General features: G+C 35.0%; 1 long non-coding RNA gene across 1 annotated transcript; it reads left to right on the top strand.

The window, feature by feature from the left end:
- Positions 1-609: 609 nt before the first annotated feature.
- On the top strand, positions 610-25,266 carry LOC149136647 (uncharacterized). Its single transcript, XR_016240919.1, has 4 exons — positions 610-748; positions 4,019-4,036; positions 18,293-18,360; positions 24,602-25,266. It is a non-coding gene; the product is annotated as an uncharacterized LOC149136647 (long non-coding RNA).
- Positions 25,267-26,330: the final 1,064 nt, after the last annotated feature.

The raw sequence follows: 26,330 nt of genomic DNA, 5'->3' as shown, positions 1-26,330 counted from the left end.
CGCTCGAGTAAAATAAAACAAACTACTCCAAATCCTTGCTAGGGAATCTGCGAAAGTGATATCAGGACAAATTTTCCTCAAGGAGAAATTCTACGTCATAACAGGTAGGATCTAAAGAAGCCATAAGAGGATGATGTGGTTTAGTTGTAGAATCTTAGTGATATATATATATATGTACAAATGTATGCATAATAATATATATAAATATGTATATTACCATATATATATATATATATATATATATATATATATATGTGTATACTTTGCTATTCTAAAAGTGAAATCTGATCTTAGAAAGACAAAAGCAATATTTTCTGTCTCACTTTACTCTGAAATGTATATTGTTCATCGAAGAAATACTATTAAACCATCTAAAATCATTACGCTACGAGAATGCCAATTTAATTGCAGACTTTAATGTTATCTAATAGTTGTCGCTTTAATAAAAGCATTCTTTCTATAAACCTCGCTCTATTTGTTCTGAATTAAGTGTTGAAATATTTGAATAAACAATCCGATATCTCAAGAAGTCATTTAAACATTTGAATGTGAAAATAATTACGTCACAATCCGTTAGTTTTAGCCAAGACGAACGTGAATTAAAAATATTACAAAAGGATTTAAAAGACAATAATTTCTAAAGCAATTTTCAATTTAAATTCTTGGTGTTTCTTCATCTTCGCAGTCATAATAGAGCAAACAAGTTTATTTATTGTTGTAGATTGTGGCACAGGAGAAACATTGAACGGTAAACATTTCATAATGTCAATGATAAGCAGATTTATAGTTCCCTTGATGAATATTTTATTTGCGTATCTATCAGATCTTCTCTCATCTCTTTCACTTGCTTCTCCCCCGCTCTGCATCTCTTTCACTTGCTTCCTCCCCTGCTCCTCATCTCTTTTATCTCTCTCTATTTGAAGACTAAGATAATCAGTCTAAAAAGGAGAGAAGAGGGAGGTGAAATAATGAGAAGGAGAAGAGAGAGAAAATTAGCGGGAGATAAGAAGAGATATCAATATCCACTTCTATTTACACAAACACTGAAAACGGAAGGAATTTGTTCGCTTATTCCAACAAGATCGTCCATCAATGTTTACGTTTTGTCAGTCTGTGTATCATTCAAGAAGATTTACATTATTTTGAATATCGTTCTTTCTCTGAATAGAATCATAATATCTGTCTTCTACGCCTGAACATAGAGATAAAGAACAGCATTTACTACATAACATATAAATATATTCGCTTTCACTTATTCTTCAGAGATTTAGATATTCGTTAATGAAATTATCAGTTTTCACCCAAATGACTGAAAATCTCCTCTTCCAAATATATTGAGACTCACGCTGCAACTAAATTTCCAAAACAAGCATCACAATTTGGATTGTATTGAAATACTATCAGTTGTCAGTCTACATCTTTTCGTTGACGATATTTGCGGCTCATATTCACAAAATTGTTAGATGCGATTTTAAGACGACCTGGATGTTATATCTAGTGAGATGTGCGGCCATATACGGCAATCTTTTAATTCCTTCACTCGTTAGTTGAGAATGATATCTATTTTGTTATTTGAAGTTGTAATTTAGCAGTTGGAAGTTAAAATCATATGGTACTGCATTCTACACTTCACTCAATTTCATAGCTTACTACTGATGCAAACGCACACATACGTCTACACATATATACGTTCATATATGTACGCATATATATGCACACATATATACGCATATATACGTTCATATATGCACGAATATATATGCACACACACACACACACACACACACACACACACACACGCACACCCACCCACACACACACACTCGTAGAGATGCATTTAGAAGCAGGCGTGGTTGTGTGATAAGAAGGTTGCTTCACCGCCACATGGTTCAGGGTTCAGTGCAGTCCCACTAAGTGGCACTGCTTTGAGAAGCTGTACCGGGGGACAGAGATACACACACTTTCTCTCTCCCGCTCTCTCTCTCTCTCTCTCTCTCACGCACTTACACACACGCGCGCACACGTATTCTATGGACTTCTTTCAGTTTCCACCTTCTGAATCCACATTCAAGGTTTTGATGTGTATGCATGAGTATGTATATGGATGTAAGCATGTATGTAAATGTATACGTATGTTTATATATATATTATCGGAATTTTATAGTATTAAATATCCATCACAACTGATCTTACCAATCGGTTTCGCACAAAGAATACAATGGAAATTTTAGGTAACAATCTGAATATATAACTTTACGCTCATCAGAGATAGCCGATATGGAAGGGGATATGGCGACTGCTCTCTATTGTTGGAGGTGGGTTAGCACAACCGGTCAGCGGCCGCTGAGAAAAGTGGTAGAAGGAAAAAGGGTCCAGGACATTGGTTTAGAAGTTATATCCCTTGGTTGCGTATGGTGTGAAGCTGGCAAGAGTTAATGTTAAAGTAGGGGAAGGTGTAGACTATTAATGCGGGGCGGTGCGTGGTATGAAATGGGGTGTGTGGTATGATAGCAGTGTCATATGTATAATTTTTTCCAGGGCGTCTAGGTATATATAGCTCTGTTCGTCGGTCTGTTTACTTTGTGTAAAGTCGTGGGGTAGGATTATATTTGCATGCGGTGTGTAATATGTAATATGTGTATGAGTGGTCTGTGTATATGTGGAGGTATAATTTGCGTGAGAAGGTATGTGTTGGAGCTGGTGGCAAAAAGATTTCGACCAAAGTACGCGCAAATACACACATATACACACGCACATGCCCATAAGACGGACATTCCGCAAAAATAAGAGATGCTATGCAGATGATGCTACCAAGACGGAACTTGCCAAATTTGTTGTCTACCTGATTTCTGAGAATATTTTCCCTTGTAACTTAAAGATGTTAATACATACTACAAGGCAAATGCTTCATCCTCTCAAGAAGGGGACATATTTTCAATCAGGAAATTTTTTTGCGTTTTGTCCGCCTTATGTTCATGTGTGTATATGTGTGTATTGGTGTGTACTTTGGTCAAACTCTTTTTGCCAGACTCAAGGTCATTGGTGTGTGTGTTTGTAGGTATATGTATATATGTATACTTATGTTTATGTGTATATGGGTGTGTACTTCCATACATGTGTGCGTACTAGCCTAAAATGGTGATGACTGTTTTATAACTTCCTGCTGCCTCAAGGTCTGCTTCCTGTAAACCACTTAACAGGCAAGATAACTTGTTAGTTTTAATTACCCTAAAACTATATCTGGGCTACTGCCTGTCTGTTTCGTTGCACCCCTTCACACCAAGTTATGGCTGCAAACTAATTAAAATAGCTGTTGAAACAATAGAGTTGTTTTGACCTCTTTGCTCCCGGCATGCCTGTTATACATTTCTTTGATGGAATCGTTCCATTACTTTACTGATGTATGATGCCAGAGAGATAAGCCTATAGTATTTTTTAGCATTTGCTCTGTTTCCTCGTTTATAGATAGGCTATATTATGTCCTCCTGCAATTTACCTGGCAGCTTAACACTTGCAAGGAAGCTCTAAAAGCTCGTTTGCATGGTTTGGGAAGGACTACTGGAAATCCGTCAATCAGCAGCTGATTTGGCGTGTATCTCATTAATAGCCTTATATGATGTCGATGTAATGAAAATCATTTGTTACTGGTTCCCTGTTTATATATGTAGTGGTAAACATGTCCATTCATGGTTTCACTTATCCTCTTTGGTGTCCTTTTTGTACCTACAACACACCTAGAAGAAACCCTGAGTCAGATCTATTTGGATATGTAAGTACATATTAAATTTGGTACTTACATATCTGCATATCTGAGGTACACTACCATCGCATGCTACCTCATAGTCTTAACTAGCTGTCATGCAATATTTGATACATGTGTTCCTGATTTCTGCCTTTCTCTCAAATTCCCTACACTCTTTGGCAAAAAGCAAGATCGTGACCTTATCATCGTCTTTATTTCAGCATTTTAAATCTGTCATACATGTTTTTATCGTATACAATTTCTCCTCGTCTTCAGATGAGCAAGTCATGTCAGGTAAGACTCTAAATATTCTTCTTACCAATGGACTTTGCAAAGAGCATGCTCTCATGTATTATTCTGTTGGTTAAGATTTCGAAGTCCCAAGATAACATCTGGGCATCGTTTTCAAGAGCTTCCATTTTTGTTTCCAGAAATGGTCACAGCAACTTTGTGCACTTCCAGTGATTTATAGCTGGAATATTATGTCATCTACAATGTTGGTTCTAATATTTAGCTAATTCCCTGCTCAGTCTCACAGGATGTGACCTACAGCCAAGTTGTGACACATTCCTCATCTATCGATCTATCTATCTATCAAAATGAATTTATGCAAACATACATATTGCATATATATATATATATATATATATATATATATATATATATATATATATATATATATATATATATATATATGTATGTATGTATGTATATGTGTGTGTGTGTGTGTGTGTGTGTGTCTGTTTTGCGTGTGCGTGAGCTTGTGCGTGAGCGTGTGCGTGAGCGTGTGCGTGAGCGTGTGCGTGAGCGTGTGCGTGAGCGTGTGCGTGAGCGTGTGCGTGAGCGTGTGCGTGAGCGTGTGTGTGTGTATGGAGGCGCAATGTCCCAGTGGTTAGGTCAGCGGTCCCGCGGTTGTAGGATCATGGTATCGATTCCCAGACAGGGCGTTGTGAGTGTTTTTTGGGCGAAAACACCTAAAGCTCCGCGAACCAACCGGCAGGGGGTGGTGGCGAAGCCTACTGTACTCTTTCACCTCAACTTTCTCTCACTCATTCTTCCTGTTTCTGTTGTACTTGCATTTCAAAGGGGCAGCCTTGTCACACTGTGTCACGCTAAATTTCCAGAAAACTACATTATGGAGTGCTCGGCCACTTGCACGTTAATTTCAAAAGCATGCTGTTCTGTTGATCGGATCAATTGAAACCCTCATCGTCGTAACCGACGGAGTGCCACGATATACATACATACATACATACATACATACATACATACATACATACATACATACATACTTATATACATGTATATATATATATATATATATATATATATATATATATATATATATATATATATATATATATACATGTATATATATATATATATATATATATATATATATATATATATACATATATATATATATATATATATATATATACATATATATATATATATATATATATATATATATATATATATAAAGATAGATAGATAGAAAGATAGATTAGAAAGGAGAAGAGAGAAAAAGCCGAAAAGAGGTTGATCTACAGAAACTGAAATCGAAAAGTGCTTCTGTGTGTGGGGGTGGCGATGCATCGGGAGAGAGAGGAACAGAGAGACGGGGAGAGACAGAGAAAGAAGGTTTGAAATTAGTGCACATAAAGGAATACATATATTTGTAAATTTGTTGATACTTAGATACACATATAGACAGATTTATGGAACAAAAATGTGAGAGATATAGATTTTATATCTGAGCTTTGTGTGAAAAAACTATTTAAATCTTGTCGATTACTTCAATGGAAACTCTGTATTGGAACCCACTGGGAGAATTATGCAGCTAATTAGAATAAAAATAGGTAATATACAAGTACTGTGGTATTATACAATGCAATATTGATATAAGTACAAAAGGAATTCCAAACGATAAAAATACCCACAGAGATGTTTCAAAAAGATACGTTAGATATAAGAACAAATGTACCTGCATATGTATGTCCAGCCATACACAGATATATAAATACATAAACAGATTCATAGATGATGGGCATACAAACATAAACGTAGACTCACACAGACACACACAACTCACACACATAAGTACATACGCACACACACGAGCGCGTGCACACACACGAGCGCGTGTACACACACACACACACACACACACACACATATATAATGTATAATATATAGGAAATAGGTTCTATAAATATCACTGTGAAATCGAATTAGAAGCACACAATGACTCGTGACGTACATCTATCTACTATCTATCTATCTACACACACACACACACACACACACACACACATATATATATATATATTTATATATGTATAATGTTATCTTAGATAAACTGAAGCAAAATACGCAATCAATCACAGGCGCATGAAAACACACGGCCGCATTCATAAGCGTACACACTTGTTCCTCCATTTTACACACACACAACCACACACACACACACACACACACACACACACACACACACACACACACACATTAATATTTATGTTATATATTTCATTTATTCCTGCGTGCTTTTGAAAATACAAAATCTGATCTAAAGAATCGTCAAATGACAGAATTCAATATTTTAAGAGTTTCTTCACGTTTTTGTTTCTTTTGACAAATGCAACACATCTATTTTCGTTTCTATAGATTTTATTTCACGTATTTAGCCAATCTATTGACATTGATGAATATTTGGCAGTGATTCTAGTGGGATAACTTCGATTGTTACCACGCCAATTTAAAAATTTTTGCGAGACGTTGTTCTCAAGTTGAAAAGCAGAAATTTTTATCACCAACCGAAAGCAGACATGACTATTACTAGAGCAAAAATCATGTTATTTAAGTTCGTGTCTGCTAAAAGTCTGTGAGATTTTGTTCCACCTTCTATTTCACTTCCAAAGACAAATCTGTGTGTAGTTCATGTTATGGATTCGATTTGTATGAGCAATCAATTGATTTACTAGGTGTACTAGTATTAGCAAATAAAAGCAAACAGGATATGATATAATCGGAATAGTTTTAATCATTTAATGAAATCGTCTTCATTATTTACTGACTATGTCAAATTTGAGAACAACAAGTTGTGCATTTCATGCAGAAGGGAAGAACACTTCTACAGATGGAGGAAGTAGATACAATTAATCAGACATTTTTGTTGGTTCTTTATTTCATCAACACCGAAATTATTAAAGCAAACTTGATAAGTGTGTTATCTAAACTCAGAGAGTAAAAGTCCGTACCAAACACTACAACAATTTCTGTTAAATCAGTTAGCATTTGATGATAAAATAAAGTACGAGGGGTACCCAAAAGAAACCGGAATTTTGCAATTTAATTTTATTCATTTACTTTTACATGTTTACACTTTTATCACCTTCAAAGTATACTCCATTTGAAGCAATGCATCAGTTGAGACTTGGTTTCCACTGTTCGAAGCAGTCTTGGAACTCTTGCAAAGTAATGCCTTTCAAAACCTCCGGCGTTTTAAACTTCACCTCTTCCACATCTGCAAATTCCATAGCACCAGATTTCATCACCAGTGATGACCTTCGAAAAAATGTTCTTTCAGTTCACGGCACGCATTCAGTCGTGACTGATTTTGACCTTCCGTGTGCGATTTTTCATTCACAATTCCTCGCTCAAAATTCGTTGGCAGGAGCTCCAATCATATCAACATCGTGGTCATGACTTTTCATGATGTCCTCATTCGTTCGGGAGGTCGACAGCCATTCTGAACGAGGTTGGTCTTCAAGTGACAAATGATCACTCTTAAAGTGTAACAACCACCCATCAACATGTATTTTGCTCGTGTTAGCGTCCTTGTAAGCTGTTTGAACTATGAGAACTGTTTCGGTTACTGTTTTCCCCAGCAAGAAACAAAATTTCACGGAAACACGCCGTTCCTTTGTTTCAACCATTGCAAAAATCGACGAACAAGAAGCGCTAAAAAACAAACACTCACCACGGAGCAGTATGACTTCACTTGATGATGACCGTCAGCAGACGGTCACATCAAGTGGCTCCAAGTGGCTTTTATCGACGGAAGCCTGAACTACAACAAGCTTGTCTCATAGAGCACATTTCTTGCTACTTTTGGGTACCACACGTGTACACACACACACGCGCGCGCGCGCACACACACACACACACACTCATCACAAGAAAATGCTTATTATTAACAGCAAATTAAGCATCTGTACTTACAACTGTTGCAATCAATACTCAGTAAATATTAAATAAATATCAAATTTATATTTATATAACCTGAGCATAATACCTTCAGGGGGAAAAATATATACCCTTGGGTGTTTTATGTGTTTATGGATTCATTATAGCAGACTGAATGGCATAGACATAAACATGTATAAAACATCCAAGGGTATATTTTTCCCTCTGATGATATGCTCAGGTCATATAAATATAAATTTAATATTTACTTAATATTTACTTGGTAAATTGAAGCAGTTGTAACTCAAGATGATTAATTTGCTGTTAATAATAAGGAATTATTTACTTCCGAAACTCCACTTCCTTTTTCTTCTTTCATATGAATATAAAGTATAAGTTTTTGTATATACAACTATCATTTTAAGGAAATTAATCCCCACGAAATACTAGGTATTGAACCAGTATTTGCTTGGATGAAAACATCCCTTCGTGAGGTTAACACAACATCTAATCGTATTACATATATATGTGTGTGTGTGTGTGTGTGTATGCACACATGCCGCACCACACACACAGACATGCACACAAATATACGTATATACATAGATGTATATATGTTCGTGTGTGTGTGAATGTGTGTTTAAACCTCTACATAAAATGTCAAATCGTGCTTTCATGACAGAAATAATCCATAGATACAAAGTTACGTTAAGCTTAGTCACACGTCTAAGCTGTATAACAGTATGAAAACCCTGCAACCAATTTTATTTCGTGATATCTTCTTCTTTCTCTAAATATGATATACAGTGATGACAAATACAGTTTCCATGTGTCTACAAGGCTAACGGCAGAATGGAAAGCGAAATCCATGTTTTATAGGTTGTGTATCAAGATATTAAGATACAGCAAAGATTGGAGAACAACGTAGAATGCTTTCCCAGTATGAAAATTCATCACTTCAATGTCACATGAATATTTGTTTACTAAAATATTAGGCCACTGGGCCAAGAACAGTATTTTTATTGGCGGTTTGAATCGAGGTTTGAATATGACTTATACTGCCTAACAAATGACTGCAGATTTGGTCATAATCTCTTTGATATCATATTTATATTCGTTTTATAACAACATTATTTGCATTGGAAGAGAGACGTAGATAGCACACGCTCGGTTGCCATTCATTGTATTAATTACAGCTACTGGCTTCCTAATGAAACACTCTAATTCCCCAAGTGCCTGCAGTTGCAGTCATTACTTTGGTGGTTGTATAAATAGCTATTTATTTATGTTATACATTGATGAATTTTGTTCATCTATAAAGAATTTTCATGAATGACTGTCTATTCCATAGAATATCATGTATAGAATACAATGTTTTGGTGTAAACATATTTCATATGCATCAGAATTCTTCTGTTTTCCAGAACGTTACTGTGAAATGCATTACTTATCGTATAGTCGCACACAGGTCATTTCTGTTTTGCTTTCGTTTTTCATAAATTATATGGGAAATTTAATAGCTGTGGCTCTATAACTCATAAGATGATAGTCGCGAAATCATGTTATTGCTTATCATCCAGTGAATCCATTAAGATATGAAGAGATAGTGAAACTTGGTATAGTCCAGTATTGTAATTCGTAACGTCACTGCTGAGAATTTTAAAAAAATCAATTCTGCAACTAGAAAAATCTTCTACTTTTGATGGTGAAACGCACTGTTTAGGACGAAAAATGCAAACAACTTATCATTATAAAACCTCCTATCAATTACGACTCTATTAGAAGAATGTTGACCGTAAATATCGAAGTTATGTTCTTCTTGCTGTTAATAATAAACAATTATTAACCTCCTAAACTCGGAATATCATACAGTAAACATATTTAGGTCTCACGCTTGGAAAATTCGCCGTTTTACACGAACTAATATAGAAGGTTGCACACACTAAAAACAGGCACAACTCTTCACTGCGGATTTCAAATGGTTTATATTCCCTATCTCTTCATATCTTACTGCATTCACTGGATGATATTCTTAGATGTTAACAAATTCTAGAACTATTCGGGGAATAGGTTTAGATTTAAGGTACCTTCGGCCCCAGTCCCCAAAAGGCACACGCTTACAGAAAGAATGTACAACTAATCAAGTTTTATTTAATTTCCAGTAATTGGGTCATATCATAGATATTGGTAACCTGAAATTGTGCACATAAATGGTAGAATACTCAGAGCAAAACAAAAGAAGGGCGACAACAAAGTCTCTTTGCTTTTAGAAGTCGTAATCTACGGAGGTCAATTAGTGTGAATGGATACATATACTGTGCAAAAATCTGTATCAGCCAGAAAAAAAAAACTCAGTATCAGCGACGCGCACACACACATGCATCTACAGGATGTTCTGGTTAAATTTAATGAATTTTATGACTCCTTTTTTTTCAGGAACAGCTTGATATATTGGTGAACAGTTAACAGCAATGGAGAGTATAACAATTAAGATTGAAAGACGATAGGTGGCATATAAGACTGGAAGTCATCTGAATACTGGAAAAGAGTTAACTGTATTATGACGATTCGCGATGGGTATCAAAACGCCAATATCATGGCTGCTGTTGAATGCCTTATCAACATAAGGCAGTAATACATGGATTAATGCAAAAGAGACTACAGATTTGTGTACAGTAGAAAGACGGAGAATTCATCACCACTTCATTGAACAGGGCCACGAGCTCAATTTAGACAAGTGTGACTGCTGAAGATTATTGTCAATCCATGGCTGGTGATGGTCGCTGCAGGAAAACCATATGTGTGGTTGCATGATTCGACTCCTTGCCATACTCTCAGAAAGATTCAGAAGTAACTGTCGAAGAATTTCTTCAATTTCACTAGCCCCAATTTCTGGCCCCGGAATTCCTGTGATTGTCATCACATGAATTACTACAAGATCTGACCGATAAGTATCCAGATTGTTGCTATAATAACGACGCTAAAACACGCAGAGTGAAGCCGCTTGGCACAGATGTACTTTAAGCTCTGTTGTGCATGCGCACTAAGCTTTAACGTTCTAACTCATTTCCACTGCTTACAGTAGTGGTTAGAATGAAGGTGTGTAGCGTGTGATCTTCGCATTGGCCATGACATAGTAAGTGGAGCGGAGTATCTGCACTAAATTCTGCAAAAAACCTGACTGTACTTGCTTACTGACGAACGTAAAGTTTTCTAAAAGGTTCCATCGTTCTCGACACAATCAAGGAGATCTTGAGCAGCTGAAACGCGAGTGCCTTTTTGGTCAGCTGAAAGCGGTTTTGGCACAAACTTGGCAGACGCATGTCTCATACCCAAATCTTTAATGGACTGAACTGCACCGTAATAATCTCCCTAATGATAATTCAACGATTTCTCCTCACAGCTGCGTGCACATCTGCGATGATTTTCTCAGTTCTGCTGGTTACGTGTCTCCTAGAACGTTCGTCAGTATCAACATTTTTTCGGCCACTCGTACATTTGTGTTCAGCTCATACACTCTTCTCCATACACTTTCTGCAACTTTGCATTGGCCTCTGAGCTGGTATCGCCATAATAACTTTATCTGTCATGGTCAATGCGACTGTCACATGTTACACACCTTCCTTACAATCATTGCTGTAAACAGCGGAAGTTTTAAGTCAATATGTGCCAAGAGGCTTCGTTATTATGGCAACAATCCAGATCAGACCTTGTATGTGTAGGGTACAGTTGAGAAATACACAATCCATTCTGCCTGCAACAACAAATCCAAGCTTATATGCTAAGATGAAGGAGGAATTCAAAGATCTACGCAGTGAGGATCCCTGCGCTCTGTTTCAGAATCGTCTTGAGACCGTGGTGGTAGCGCAGATCAGCTACATTGAGTAAAAAGTTATCATGTATCAGGCATAATATATTGTCGATATTTTTTCATTTTTAAAATATTACTTTTATTTTTTGAAAGTGATATTGCGCTTTCTTTTCCTTTTATACAAGCGGCCAATTTTAGCTGGAACACTGTGAATACAATCAAGTACTTACAACCACACGATCCCCCAAATCAATCGAAGAACTGAAGGGACGTTAAATCAATTTCTCCCCACAATTCTAAGTTCGTATGGTTACTAGTCCATGTTTGATACCATCCTCAACATGCATCAGATTTTGTCGTTCCATCGTTTAAAGGCTTGTAGCCTAGAGAGTCAAGCTAGACTTTTAGATAAGCATATTACACCTCATTACATGAAACACCAGAATCAATACATGTTTTATACCATAAAATGATTCATATTATTCAAGTTAGTGGGGTATATGAAAGTAGTTTATCAGACTTGTTGCAACTTCCTGTTCGATATACACCTAGAACATTGAATACATTTAGATATGTTGCTATTGATTGTGTTAGTATTATAACAGTATATTTTGTGTTAGATGAGTCACTGAATTTAAAATTCAATTCCTTTACTTTCATCTTTTATCTGTATCACAGAGTACACGTGAATGCAAATTTAATTTGTTCCATCTAAACCGACAGAATACTAAGTGAACAGAGAATGACAGTAACTGATGGTATGGAGACGTTAAGAGAAGTAAAAACTTCCTAAATAATAAAATACCATTAGAGTTGTTCTTGAACTCCTGCCTTTTTTAGTGTCAGTGATAATTCTCAATTTGGTCGAGTTTTTGTTGTCTAGCTTCAGTCACCCATCACAAAACAGACTTAGGATCAAGTTGAGTCCAGCAATACATGTATTGCGATATTGTTAAAGTTGTACGTACACTGGATGACATTAAACTAGTTTATACGACTCTGGGTTGTAATCTGTGGGCAGGCTTGTCTAACGACGTAGAAATATCGTTCTTGTCTATCTCCATGTATACGTAGTTTCTATACTTACACTAAGTAGACATAGTCGTTTAGTATATTAGACTCAAAGTTTCGAACACAAAACACTACTATATGCAGGACAGGTACAGCCTACGATTTCATCGGAAGTTAACTCCTCTACCGACCGGGACATCCGCACGATCTATTAGGATTATGAAATAATATGATTAATAGTAGTTACTTAAAAGGATTGCTGCTATTGAGTACTGAGAGAGATTATAATTCACTCTGGTATGGAAAGTAACCATTGTAGCCTTCTATGGCTGCAGATCGCATTGCTGTCTAAATTCTAATAGAATTTAGAATAATTCAAAAAATATTTTGTTTGAATCAATTTCCATTATGATAATTTTTATGTCTATATTTATCTTTTTATTTGTTTTAGTGGTGTTTTTGTTTACTAGTCCATAACATCGCCGGGTTTTCAAGTTTCACTTTCATGTTGAATTTAATCACCAGCTAGTATTTTGCAGAGAATTTATGTGGTGTATTAATGTTATGTTTTAGGTGTGTACGTCAAAGAATATACAACTGATTTTTATCAGTTTAGAAACACCTCCAACGAATTGTGGTTGTATGTCACTGGCAAATGCTGTCAGTAATTATATATTACCAAACATTATTAAATAACTGTGGGAGGACAGAATTCTGTGACAGAAAATCATAACAAACATAAAGTCACATAATTCTATACAATATCAGAAAATGTTGCCGATAAATACACCAAACAAATACACACATATAACTACAGATAAATGAATGCATCCATACATTTATATACGAAAACAAATATGTAATATATACATATATATAAATATATGTGTGTGGGTCTGTGTGTTTCTGTACACGCAGGCGCGCGCACGACACACACTCGCACACACAGACACACTCACACACACACACACACACTCACACACACACACACACAACGTATATTTGCCTCTGTATCTAAATATATGAATACACGTACGTGTGTATGTATGTGTATGTGTGTATGTGTGTATGTGAGACACAGATGGAAGATGGAGAGAGACAGAGGGGTGAAAGAGTGAGGGGAGAGAAGGAGAGAAATAAAAGACAAAAAAGAGATACACTTAGATATACCTGGCACATTACTACTACATAATCAAATGACCACGTTTGTGCAGAAAAGACGCACAAAGTGTCAACTACGCACATAAATACATAAAGCTAATATATAAAATATATGTTTATAGATACATACATATACATACAAACATGCATGCATACATGCAATCATACATACATACATAAATGCATACATACATACATACACACATACATACATGCATATATGTTTGTGTGCGTTCGCATACACACTCATGTATATGAGTGTATTTTGACATATAGCAATAAATATGTAAGAAGTTTTCTTTATTTTTCATTATTTCAACCGCAAATATTTTTTTCTGCTAACCTCAGTAACGTACATAGAAAATGTGGGAAGAATGAAAGAATAGGGGAGAGATAGAGAGAGAGAGAGAGAGAGAGAGAGAGAGAGAGAGAGAGAGAGAGAGAGAGAGAGAGAGTGAGAGAGAGATAGTGTGAGAGTGTGTGCATATGTAGGGCAAGGAAGTATACAGACAAAATATGAGAATATACAGACAGAGAAACCGGCAAAACAATATGGGTCTTATAAAGATGAAACAAAAACGAACCTATGTAGGAACATACACAAAGGTGTATGTGTCGCTGATTTTATATTGCTTTAGACATATCCAAGAGGCCCTCTTGGGCACTAACTTCAAAAGTCGATCAAATCGATCCCGGTATTTATTTCAATTTGCTACAAATTGTATTCAATTCTGTTCATCGAAATTTTAAATTGCATTACATGAATATACACTACTATAAGCCACCGCACCGTTTTCAAAAGAAACATATACTATACAGGCATGCACATACGAACACACGCACTCACACACACGCACGCACACACATACACACACACACACACACACACACACACACACACACACACACACTGACAAATGCATACAGTATGTGTCTGTGTGTACGTTTGTGTGCCTATGCGCCCTTGACCGATTTTCAAACAATTTGTGGTGACTAAATTTCACTCAGAGGTATAACTTAGGTCATGACTATATTACAAGTCACTTTACAAAAAATAAATAAATAAATAAATAAAATAAAATAAAATAAAGTAAATGAATATAAAAAGAAAAGGTTGCGTTTGGAATATAACCCGAAGCTAAGCATGAGGGTGATATGAGCTTCACAGCGAAGCCAATACTCAGATTCCTAATGCTTACATACGTAAAAAAACATATATACAATCACACATACATACATGCGTACATACACACATGCACACGTACGTACACACATACATCCACACATAAGTACGTAAACATACATGTATACATACATAGCTGTGCGTGAGACCTGCAAATGCATAGCATAATTTAAAATGTGTTTTCGAACGATTTCCCTTGCCAACAATGCCGGCAGAAAAAAAGCATAGATCAGCAAATTATGAATCGTTTTTTTTTTTTTCATGTTACAAATGTGAGAAACGACTTTCAGTCAACATCTCAACGTCATTGACACCGGCTCTAAAAACAATAATTTCACCCTCATGGAAATTCGATTGTAGGATCAAGACCAACACCGATAACAACAGTATAACCACTATTGACAAGAACGTTAACATCTTGCGTATATGCTATCACCAAAAATGTAATTACATGTCGCATTTCACCTAATGATTGCAGGAAATTCTTCGGTGCTGTGATTAAAATCCAAAAAAATCCTATGTCTGGATACATGAAGGCGTCAAATAAATAATAGTGGGTCGAATATAACGCAATCTTAAAGCACTTCACAGCTAAACAGCTGCAGTAACATGCATTCTTTCTTCCTCTGGATAATCGCTATCGCTGTTAGATGTGACAATAAATATCCTGATTCCTGTGACACTGTATATCGTCCTGATATTATTTGAAACCAGCCATTAAGCAAGGTGACACCGATAGCACCATGATTACTCAACTGACCGGTATCTCCTTGTATTGACCCGAGTGAGATAATTGTAAAATAAACGCGGTAGAAAGAACATTTTGCAGTCAACTTCTTGAAAAGTTTAACCATATTCTGCAGTCTATTCTTAAGCAGTATAGATCTTTTTGTTGAGAGTGTTAAGAAAAGAAACCCGTCTCATGATAAATATTATCTTCCATCTCACCAGAGAATGTAAAATTATGTGAAAACTAGTATTGAAATACCAGTAGCTACCTGATGCCCTTGCTGTTACGCTGAAGGAACATCCGAGAGATATTTGAAAGCGTGGCAATGGAGTACTCCATCACATGCAACATGGATAACGACACTACAAGAAAACAACGATTTATGCCACATAATATGACAGTTAAATACCATTACAAAAACATAAAGCTAGCTATAAGCTCACAAGATACCAACAACACCTCTTCAGAAAAATAATGAAAGTGTACCAAATTGCTTACATATGATAGACAATAATTTATAAACAGTTTGAAAAAATATGGCGGGTCAGATACACATATCGAATTAACTCGTCATAACACGAGCAAACCATTAGTACACGAATGAAGTTGGTTCTTTGGCAGAGAACAAAACGCTCATTGCTTGTTTTAACATTTTGTGGAAGTATTTATGACAGCATTGCTTGGTTACAGAATGGCAGTCCCCGACACCAATTGGCATAATTATGGCAAGAGACATCAAATACTGTGCAAGAAAACTTTTTTATATCTCCGAGGTGGGTGTTAATTTCCAAATGCTAGTAGAATAGTAGGATTTATGAAGTTATTTCATTGACAATTTTATGTTTTGTATTTCATTCAACTGCAATATTTGTATAGTTTTACACTTGATAGATATTAAATTGAGAGGAGATGCCAAAAGCGTAGTGTTTCTTTTAGTTCTATTTTGATCTGAGTTTAACTTCCGGGCAGCTCAAATTTTATGTTCATGTTTCCAGAGTCGAAACAATTATTTACAACTCAAAGATTGAATCAGATTAAATTAGTTGTGACCTCTATATTTGCCTGCAAAAATCATTATATTTTGGCTGTCGGTGGTTGAATAAATAAAATTCCAAACTAAATCTAGTTGCAATGCTTTATGCTTTAGTTTTACAGTGCTAACCATTACTAGTTGCAATGGTCTTTCCTCATGGATCGGTGAATAAATAAAATATGGATAGCTTTGAACTAACTTTCTTCCAAAACATTTAGCCTCACGAAAAAGATATTCAATTACTCCGCTTTTCATTCTTATTTCAAATAATGCCAGTGCTTATATTGCATTATATGCTTCCTGGGACTATATAATGAACGATTGTACCAGTGTAAACGAATACTAACTTCTCAAAAATGTGTAACTAAATTCTTATATTAAAAAATATGAATATTATCATCATCATTGCACATTAGCATAACAGCAGTCTGTTAGTGATTCTAATAATTTTGTCAAGCCACTACTTGTCTCTTCAGATAGTTATTATTTATATTTTTAGGATCTAGCTGTTCCAACTAGACATGCTGTTTGTCTTGTCACTAAGCTGATTTTTATAGTGAATATAGAACCCTATTGCATAATATTTTCAGGCATTTTCTCAGTCATCCTTTTATTACACGAATTACAGTTATCTTTCTGAACTTCCAAATCATTTCTCAGTTCCCTTTTGAAATCATCGATATATCTCTCACCTCATTATATTTTCCCTTTATTCTGCTATCGAATGCACCAACTACACTTATTATAGATGTTTTGCTATATTTCTGTAGCACATCGGTATCTAAATTTCATAGTTCTACGCCCTTATCTTGCTGGTTTTTCATGCCTTATAACACATTCACCTGATCATTTAGTCCATTTTCATGGGACTGTGTTCATAACTCTTTTTAGTATGATTTGGATTTTTCATGTTACATAGTAAATAGTTAATAGCTGGTGCATTTCTGTTTGGTTTCAAGAATTTGTGCGGATTCTGTGTCGGATTCTTACTCTCTTATACTAAAACGAATATTGTTTTACCATATATTCGATATACTGGAAAGATATCTTCGTCTTCAAAAAGTTTTCTTATCACATGTGTTCTTATGAAATGTTATTAGAGTGCCCTTATGGTACTTTCTGTGGCTTTCTTCATAATTCTTTCTTTTGAGTGGTTCCTCGCTCGAGTTTTCCTAGATAAATTATTCTTGAAGTAAACTTCTAATTTTTTCTCCGTTTCGTGATTTGTATTTCCTCTTTTCTCGCCACTCAATTTTCATTCTTTCATTTTTACAAGCCCCACGACTGTTCCCTTTACAGCACAATCTACCCTTATTAACACTCTTTCATAATCATTCATACAGCTTATCAATATCTCCTTCTCTGGTGAAACATATTATGTATAGTTTGCAAAATTCATACTTATTTCTGTGATTTACTTTTTAAATGTTCCAGCTGAAAATGCCGGCATTGAATAGGAAGATTGATACAACAGATAACCTAATAACTATGACAAAGTTCAGGTAGGACTTTAATATATTCTTTTTTCTTCTTATGCATTCATGTTTTAGTGTATCCATTATCTTAACGCCCTTTATATTACAGACTTGTAAATTACACAAAATATTTACCCAGTCTCCTGAAAATCTATTACATATCCTTAATAGTTGGGCAACTTTTTTTTCCTTATTTCGGAAATTTTTTATTCTTCACCCATTCTTACGTACACTTTGAATATTTGTACACATTGTCAAGTTGCATTTCATCCTACCAAAATAATTTTAGGACATTCTTAATAGATAAATTGTAGTTGATTTTAATCTTTTCGTAATTTACATCCCGCGTTCACGTTTATTAATACGTGGGTTATAATGATAAGGAAGAATACAAAGAGCGAAATCCATTGACTATTCACTCTCACAGAATCATAATATCCCCTTTATTCTTTGTAAATATTCATCCTGATTTCGCCTTTGATGATTCCATACTTTCTACATCAGTTTCCAGAATACCTAGATATCTTTATCGAATACCCGCATTAACTTTTCATGGCTAAATGATTGTGATAACTAGTAAAGAAATTTATAATTCTTCGGAAACTAAGCTCATTTTCAAACTTTTACAAACTAGAGTAATATTTATCTCTAAACAGAGGGTTAACAAGCCGAAAGAATGTGTACCCAACATTCCATAAAATATTTTTCAAAGGCGTTGAAGTTTCAGGTTTACAAAAGAAATACTGGAGTTCATGTTATCGCACTAGTGTAAATGATATAAGGGAGTCTTATCAAGAAACAGAACGTAGTTTACCGATAATATACATGGAAAAGGTGTTGAAGAAACTTCGCAAATACTTTTGAAACTGAAAGCAATAAGTTTTTCTAAACATTTGATTTTCATCTTAGTGTCTTCTATTTCTTCAAACATATAACCACGCGCGTGCACACACTAATACATGCAAACGTATCATTCACATAAACAGGTTCATAAAACTGTGAGAAAGACTCGCACACGTCTCAGTCGTGTAACTGTGTGTATGTATAAAATTTATGATACACACATTCATACACACATACACATATAGAATGTTGGCATATATTCATGAATATCTATAAGTGTGTATAGATAATATATGTTTACCTTTTCAGCTTTGTATATATATATATATATATATGTGTGTGTGTGTGTGTGTGTGTGTGTGTGGGTGTGTGTGTGTGTGTGTGTGTGTGTGTGTGTGTGCGTGTATGTGTATATCGGTGTGGATTGTGCATTGTACAATTGGTGTGTTGTCACATATGTGTTTATGGTTATAGATATATGTTTATGTATATGCGGAGGCATAATATAGATGTAATATTTGGAGAGAGAAGCAAGGGGAGAAATAAAGAGGGTTTTATTTGGTGATTTCTTATTGCGTTAAACATGATTTCATAACAGAATTACATTACAAGGTCTCAAATTTTGCCAATTGAAATCACCATGTCATCACTGGAAATTACTAATGGTGGGCGCAAATGAGCCTGGAGCATGCGTTGCTTAGCGGCTGAAAATCAAATAGCCTATTTTATCATGAAAGAGAATTGATCCGATTTTGATGCAGGCGAATCTGTTGCGAAACACGAGAATCGTGACATAAAAAGTAGATTAACAAGTTCTTGTCACATTTTCAGTTTTTATGATTAAGTTAACTGGAATCTGAATCCCATGGCGCGTACTAAATTATCGATTACTAATTTTGCCTATTTTTTTTTACATGTTCTTTAGGAAGCATGCAGTTATTTTGTTTCACAACTATCACCATTCGTTAAATGTAATAGTAAGTTGTTTTTGTAGTAGTGATTTAGTACTGCTTGAGCGGATTTCTGAATGCATTCCTTCCTTATATGACCATCCTGCCGTTTTGCAAGTGTGTGGTTAAAGTTTCAAAGTGTCATTGTATTCATTGGTTTCCTTCTTTCCTTCATTGCCATCCAGAATGACACAGGTTCCTGTTGTAATACTCAGATATAAATTAAGGCCACAAATTCAGGACTACAATACTTAATGTGATTTGTTTTAAAGTATTTAGCGTTTACTTTCATGCAGTTTCAGCTCCCCCATATAGATGAGAGCACACTGAGCTTCTGAGATTCTTACTAGCAGTTCGATTAAATACAGTCTCCCTCGTTCGAGAGAGAGAGAGAGAGAGAAAGAGAGAGAAAGAGAGAGAGAGAGAGGGAGAGAGAGAGAGAGAAAGAGAGAGTGGGGAGAGAAACTGGCCAGTGTGTGAGTGATTGTGCGCAATTGCAAGTGTGTATCATAGCTGCTTAATATTTAGCCCACAGTAAGCCATCACACAATGAAGAGATAATTAAGAGAATGACTACATAAATTGTCTAATATACCCTTCATTATATTACCATATATGTTGCACTTTATGGGAGATTAGAAAGGCATTAAAAGATCTAGTGACAAAGGCGAGCTTCTTCTGCTGGTTTTGATATCTTGATTTTTAGTGTCAGAATTGATACAAATAAGTTGGCCTTTTCCCACAGATTGAGTGACTGCGTAGGGACATTCATAAAGCTGGTAATTCAAATAAGTTAATTAGCAAAGGTTCATTCAACAAGTAAAACTATCAAAGTGTCACTCCTTTATGCTGCTAAATAGAAGACATCTTCCAGTCTGATTATATTTCAGAACTAAAGATTTTTCGCGATATCTCTACCTTTGCTCTCTAACGTTTATTATAGGTTTATGATGTTTAGGAAATTGGGTATCCGAGCATTCAAAGCTTATTGGAAAGTGTAGTCTGGGGAAAGAAAAAAAACAGCAAGCTATTGTTTATCCCCAGTCGGACTTATAAACAAAGACACTGAAGCGATATCTCCATTATTTTCTTTTATTTTTACTGCTATGATGTATATAGAAGCACATTTATAGTTATAAATCTAAGTTTAGAACTTAGTAATGTCTAAAACAATTATTTGAACATTTCAATATGTTACATCTGTTTTGTAAAGTATAAAAGACTCAAAACGTGCACATTAAAAATAAATATCTTCATATGAGTCGCCAGAGCATATCATGCAAACCAATTGGCAATGAAACATATCGGGTTGTCCATCCAGCAGATTCCCGGAAAATGCCATTAAAACAATGCATAATACAGAATTGTTCTCGGTTGTTTGCGACGAGAAAATTTCTGTAACTCAGTGATAAGAATAACACAGATACAATCCACTGAGAATATTCTCTTTTTTATGTTCACGTTTGGAAGACTTGGCCCGACTTGGGAAATAAGAGTGTAATGTACATAGTGGGATTGAAGAAAGTAGCTCTCTATTGAGGAGCGAACATATGAACCACTTCGCCGTACGCAGAACTTATATATATATACACACATACAAGTGTGGACATACACCCCAACACACAGTCCACATACAAGAATAGCAAAAGAACTCATAAATACCAACTATATAAACTGTAAAATAAAACAAAGCTCACAACTATACACAAATGTATGAAATATTTTTCTGTCTTTTAAATTTCTATTTGAATGCATATATATATATATATATATATATATAAAGGGCATTATTACAGAAAATAATAACGCCACACAGTGGACTTCTCAAAATAACCACATTTAGTACCTAATGCGAGGAAAAAAACAACCAACAGAAGACGACCAACTTTCTTTTAAATAAACTTAACTGTGTATCGGCCGATTTCGCGATTACTAGAATGAATCTAGATTTCGTTCATCAGCACAGTATTGTCCCAAAAATATATATAAATAAACAGAATTCTAACCTCACCAAAAACGAACACACTACGTATCCGACAGCGTAAAGGGAATGAAATTTATCTGTATATATCTTCATCAAAGAAGCGGGAATACTTCCGGGTTGCTTCTGGGTACCCATGTGGAGACAGGAATAAAAATTCAACATTGAATATATTCCGTGTATATATTTGATAAATAAATTCAAAAAGGGATAAAACTCTTTTACAAGAATTTTATCAAGAAGCCAGTGTGTAAAAACATTCATAAGGGAAATTTCTATTCCCAAGAATATAATTATTCGTTTATATTTATATAAAGGGCATTATTACAGAAAATAATAACGCCACACAGTGGACTTCTCAAAATAACCACATTTAGTACCTAATGCGAGGAAAAAACAACCAACAGAAGACGACCAACTTTTTTTTAAATAAACTTAACTGTGTATCGGCCGATGTACTAAATGTGGTTATTTTGAGAAGTATATATATATATATAATATTAGGGACAAAATCTCAAAATACAGGTAAAAACTCAATTAAAATCAATTTATTAAAAAATTAAACTAAATTGAGCTTTATAGATTATAATATATATAAAATATATAGTTTTAGGGAAAAGAACCAAGTTTCAAGAACTCATCGATGAAAATCCACTATCACATATATATATACCATATATATATATATATATATATATATATATATATATATATATATATATATATATAAGCTTCTGACAGTGCAGAAAGTTTAATAAAGCCTTTGTATTTCATGCACATAGGGCCACCTTCAGAAGAAAAGAAAGAAAACAGTCTAAGAAAAGTCCAGTTATGCGGGTTCCGTTAATCCATTTACAGTCCCTAGCATTGATGTAACTTCAGCGGTCGCTCTCCAAATTAGGTATAATTGACGTTCCACGGGTTAGTATAAACAAACACCCACCTGATGCTATAAGCTACTCACCATTTGTAGTGTGACGGCGTTATATCAGTAGTAGTAGTAGTAGTAGTAGTAGTGGCACTCACCCATTAAGTGCTGTCATCTGTTCGGGTTTTGGTGTATAACATCTAGGCTGGTGTTGTAGGCCATTCACCATCTGTTAGATGCTGCCATAGGAGCTACCGGCTCAACTCCCATCGACTGTCAGTTTTCTGGTTAAAGTGTTGGATCAGCAAAGCCTCTTTTATAAATTGCTGATGTTAGCTTCAGTGGCTAGTATGGAGGTGTCTATCTCCCCAGTGGTGTTGTCATATCTGGTCTGGTGTTATCGTTAGGAGGACGCGTTGGTGGTGAAATTCTCCTTCATTCGGATAGGTGTGTGTGTATGTGTGTGTGTGTGTGTGTGTGTGTGTGTGTGTGTGTGTGTGTGTGTGTGTGTGTGTGTGTGTGTGTGCAAGAGAGGAGTTGGGGTTTTAATATATCCTCAGGCGAATACTGTACCATATCAACTTCGGTTTTAAATATAACATAACATACAGCAATCTTGCACGGATATGAAACAAGTAGATTTGTTAAAGTCATCATATTCAGCTGTCAAAAATTTATTATTTTCTCAAATTCAAAATAAATAATATATATATATATATATATATATATATATATATATATATGTGTGTGTGTGTGTGTGTGTGTGTGTGTGTGTGTGTGTGTGTGTGTGTGTGTGTGTATGTATGTATGTATGAATGTATACATAAATACAGACACGTTTGTATTGAACAATGATTTATTTATATTTCATTCCGTAGTTTAAAGTTCAGATCTACAAAGGAAGCCACTCAACTGATACGTTTAAAATGAATTGGTAATTTAAAATTTTGTTTGATTGATGTATTTCCATGGCATTAATGCCATATAATTAGAAAACATTTCACTAAATACTTCAGTAAAATGTAGATCTCGAACATGATAATTTAATATTTGGTTCTGGAAAAATATGTTTTATAGTTTTCATTTGTGCACCTATGTATAACATTTATGGAATAAATATTCTAATGTACTTCCTGTGATAGACTTAATGAGTTCCATATTGCATGTGATCACATGTGATCATATGAAAATTTTAATTTGTCCAGAAAAAAAAAACATAATTGATGATAATGTACATTTTGGTACTCGTTTTATTGAACCAATTAAGCATAAAATTCAACCGTTAGGCAGAACTCAAAACCTAATGGAAATATACTACATAGCATAATATATTTAGCCAGACCAATTACGTTTCTACAAGCTTATTGAACTTGAAGTTATCGGAATGTCAATTTCTAAGAAGGCCATCAGATGTATGAAAAATAAACGGATATAGTCGATTAAGTCGATTCGTGATAGGCATTGGTATTTATTTTATTCGTTACTTGGGAAGAAAAGACGAAATTCAACTACATCGTGTTTTGAAATTGCTGTAAAATCTAACATAAAGCAACAATATTCTTTCGTTTCAGTACTCTTCAACATCCAAAATAATGTGATTGAACAAAATTATCTTTTCTTCTATAGGCACAAGACCTGAAAATTTGGGTGAGGAGACCAGCCGATTACATCGGCCTTCGTGCGTAACTGGTACTTCATTCGTCGGCTCCGGTGGCATTTGAACTCAGAACGTGCAGACAGACGAAATAGACGAAGTACCGCTAAGTATTTCGCCCGGCGTGCTGACGATTCTACTAGCTCACCGCGTTTTTGAATAAAATAATAATACGACAACATTTCCGGTTCTGAAGTAAAAAAAAAAAAGTTTTATTTTTTAATATGACAGTAATACGGCGGCGTGCTGGTAGAATCGTTAACACGCTGGACAAAATGCTTAGCAGCATTTCGTTTGTCTTTGCGTTCTAATTTCAAGTTCCACCAAGGCCGACTTTACCGTTCATCTTTCACAGTCGATAAATTAAGCACCATTTGAACACTGGGGTCGATTTAATCGACTTGCCTAATCCTCCGAAATTACTGGCCCTGTGCCAAAATTTGAAACCAATATAAGATAGTAATTTAAGGTGGTGAGCTAACAGAATCGTTACCGCGTCATGCAAATATGCTTAGCGGCATTTTGTCCGTCATTATGCTCTGAGTTCAAGTACCGTCGCGGCCGACATTTACTTTCATACGTTCGGAGTAGATAAAATAATTGCCACTTCAGTACTGGAATCTTGTGATCAGCTTCCTCTTATCCAAATTTGCTGGCCTTGCGCCAAACTTTGAAACAGATATAAAACAGTAATATTTTTTGAGAAAAGGCATAAATGGTGCATTTTCTCGCTTACGGTGTCATTAAAAATATTTGCCCATCAATTTCTTTTTTGCCCTTAAAAATGGAATGTTATACAAAATCGATTTTTAGACACTGAAACGTCATGTCTCTGGACAAAAATGAAACGTGGGAAGCTTGAAAGTATTTTGCAGTAGATGGTAGTAAATAAAAATATAATCAAAAATATCAAAATAAAACCCCATTTCAGCAAAAAGAAGATAAACATTTTTAAAAAGCTATTATTATAATTACCTACACTACTTAGATTAATGATTCTCTTTTGTCTTTTAAAACATAAAATATTTAAGGAAGAAATAATTTTTGCCTAGATTTTATATCAATAGTAGAACTTTCATTTTCCTTTGAAGTCTACTTGCAGACATTTGCTACAGTAATTTTATTTTGTTTCTTTTATTTCTTTTTCTTTTATTCAAATAACAACATACTCCATTTGTCCTTTTGTAATTGCTGCCTTGATTAGCTTAAGTTATCCATTATACCAATTAGGTTTTACACAGATAAAGGAGAAGGAAAAAATACCATATAAATACCTATGAAGCTTAAAAACATTACATACACATTTACACATAGAAATGTGCGCATACACACAAGAAGATGCACAGTTGCATATGAACACCGAACACCGCAAGTGACATATGGTACTGATTAAAGCAATTAACGTTATATTAGCTGATCGCTGCTAATCAATAATATTTGATTAATAGGTTCACCATTATCAATTTTCCCGTCACTAATTTTGTCAAAGTATACGAAATTATCCTGCGGTTATAATTCTTTGTAGTTATTTCTTATTTCTGCTTCTGTGAGATCTAGACAGAGCTGCTCAACCTCTTTTATACGATATGAACGATTAGCTATGTCATGCACTAAACACACTATTTTTAATTTCATGAATAATAGATCGCATTGGAAATTAGTGCAGTTTGTGTGAATGAGAAAGCAGATACCAACGGCTAA

This window comes from Octopus bimaculoides, chromosome 3, assembly GCF_046866305.1.
Source record: "Octopus bimaculoides isolate indiv1 chromosome 3, ASM4686630v1, whole genome shotgun sequence".
In the NCBI taxonomy this organism is placed as follows: Eukaryota; Metazoa; Mollusca; class Cephalopoda; order Octopoda; family Octopodidae; genus Octopus; species Octopus bimaculoides.
The sequence above is the reverse complement of the archived record's forward strand: the minus strand, read 5'-3'. Positions and strand labels throughout refer to the sequence as shown.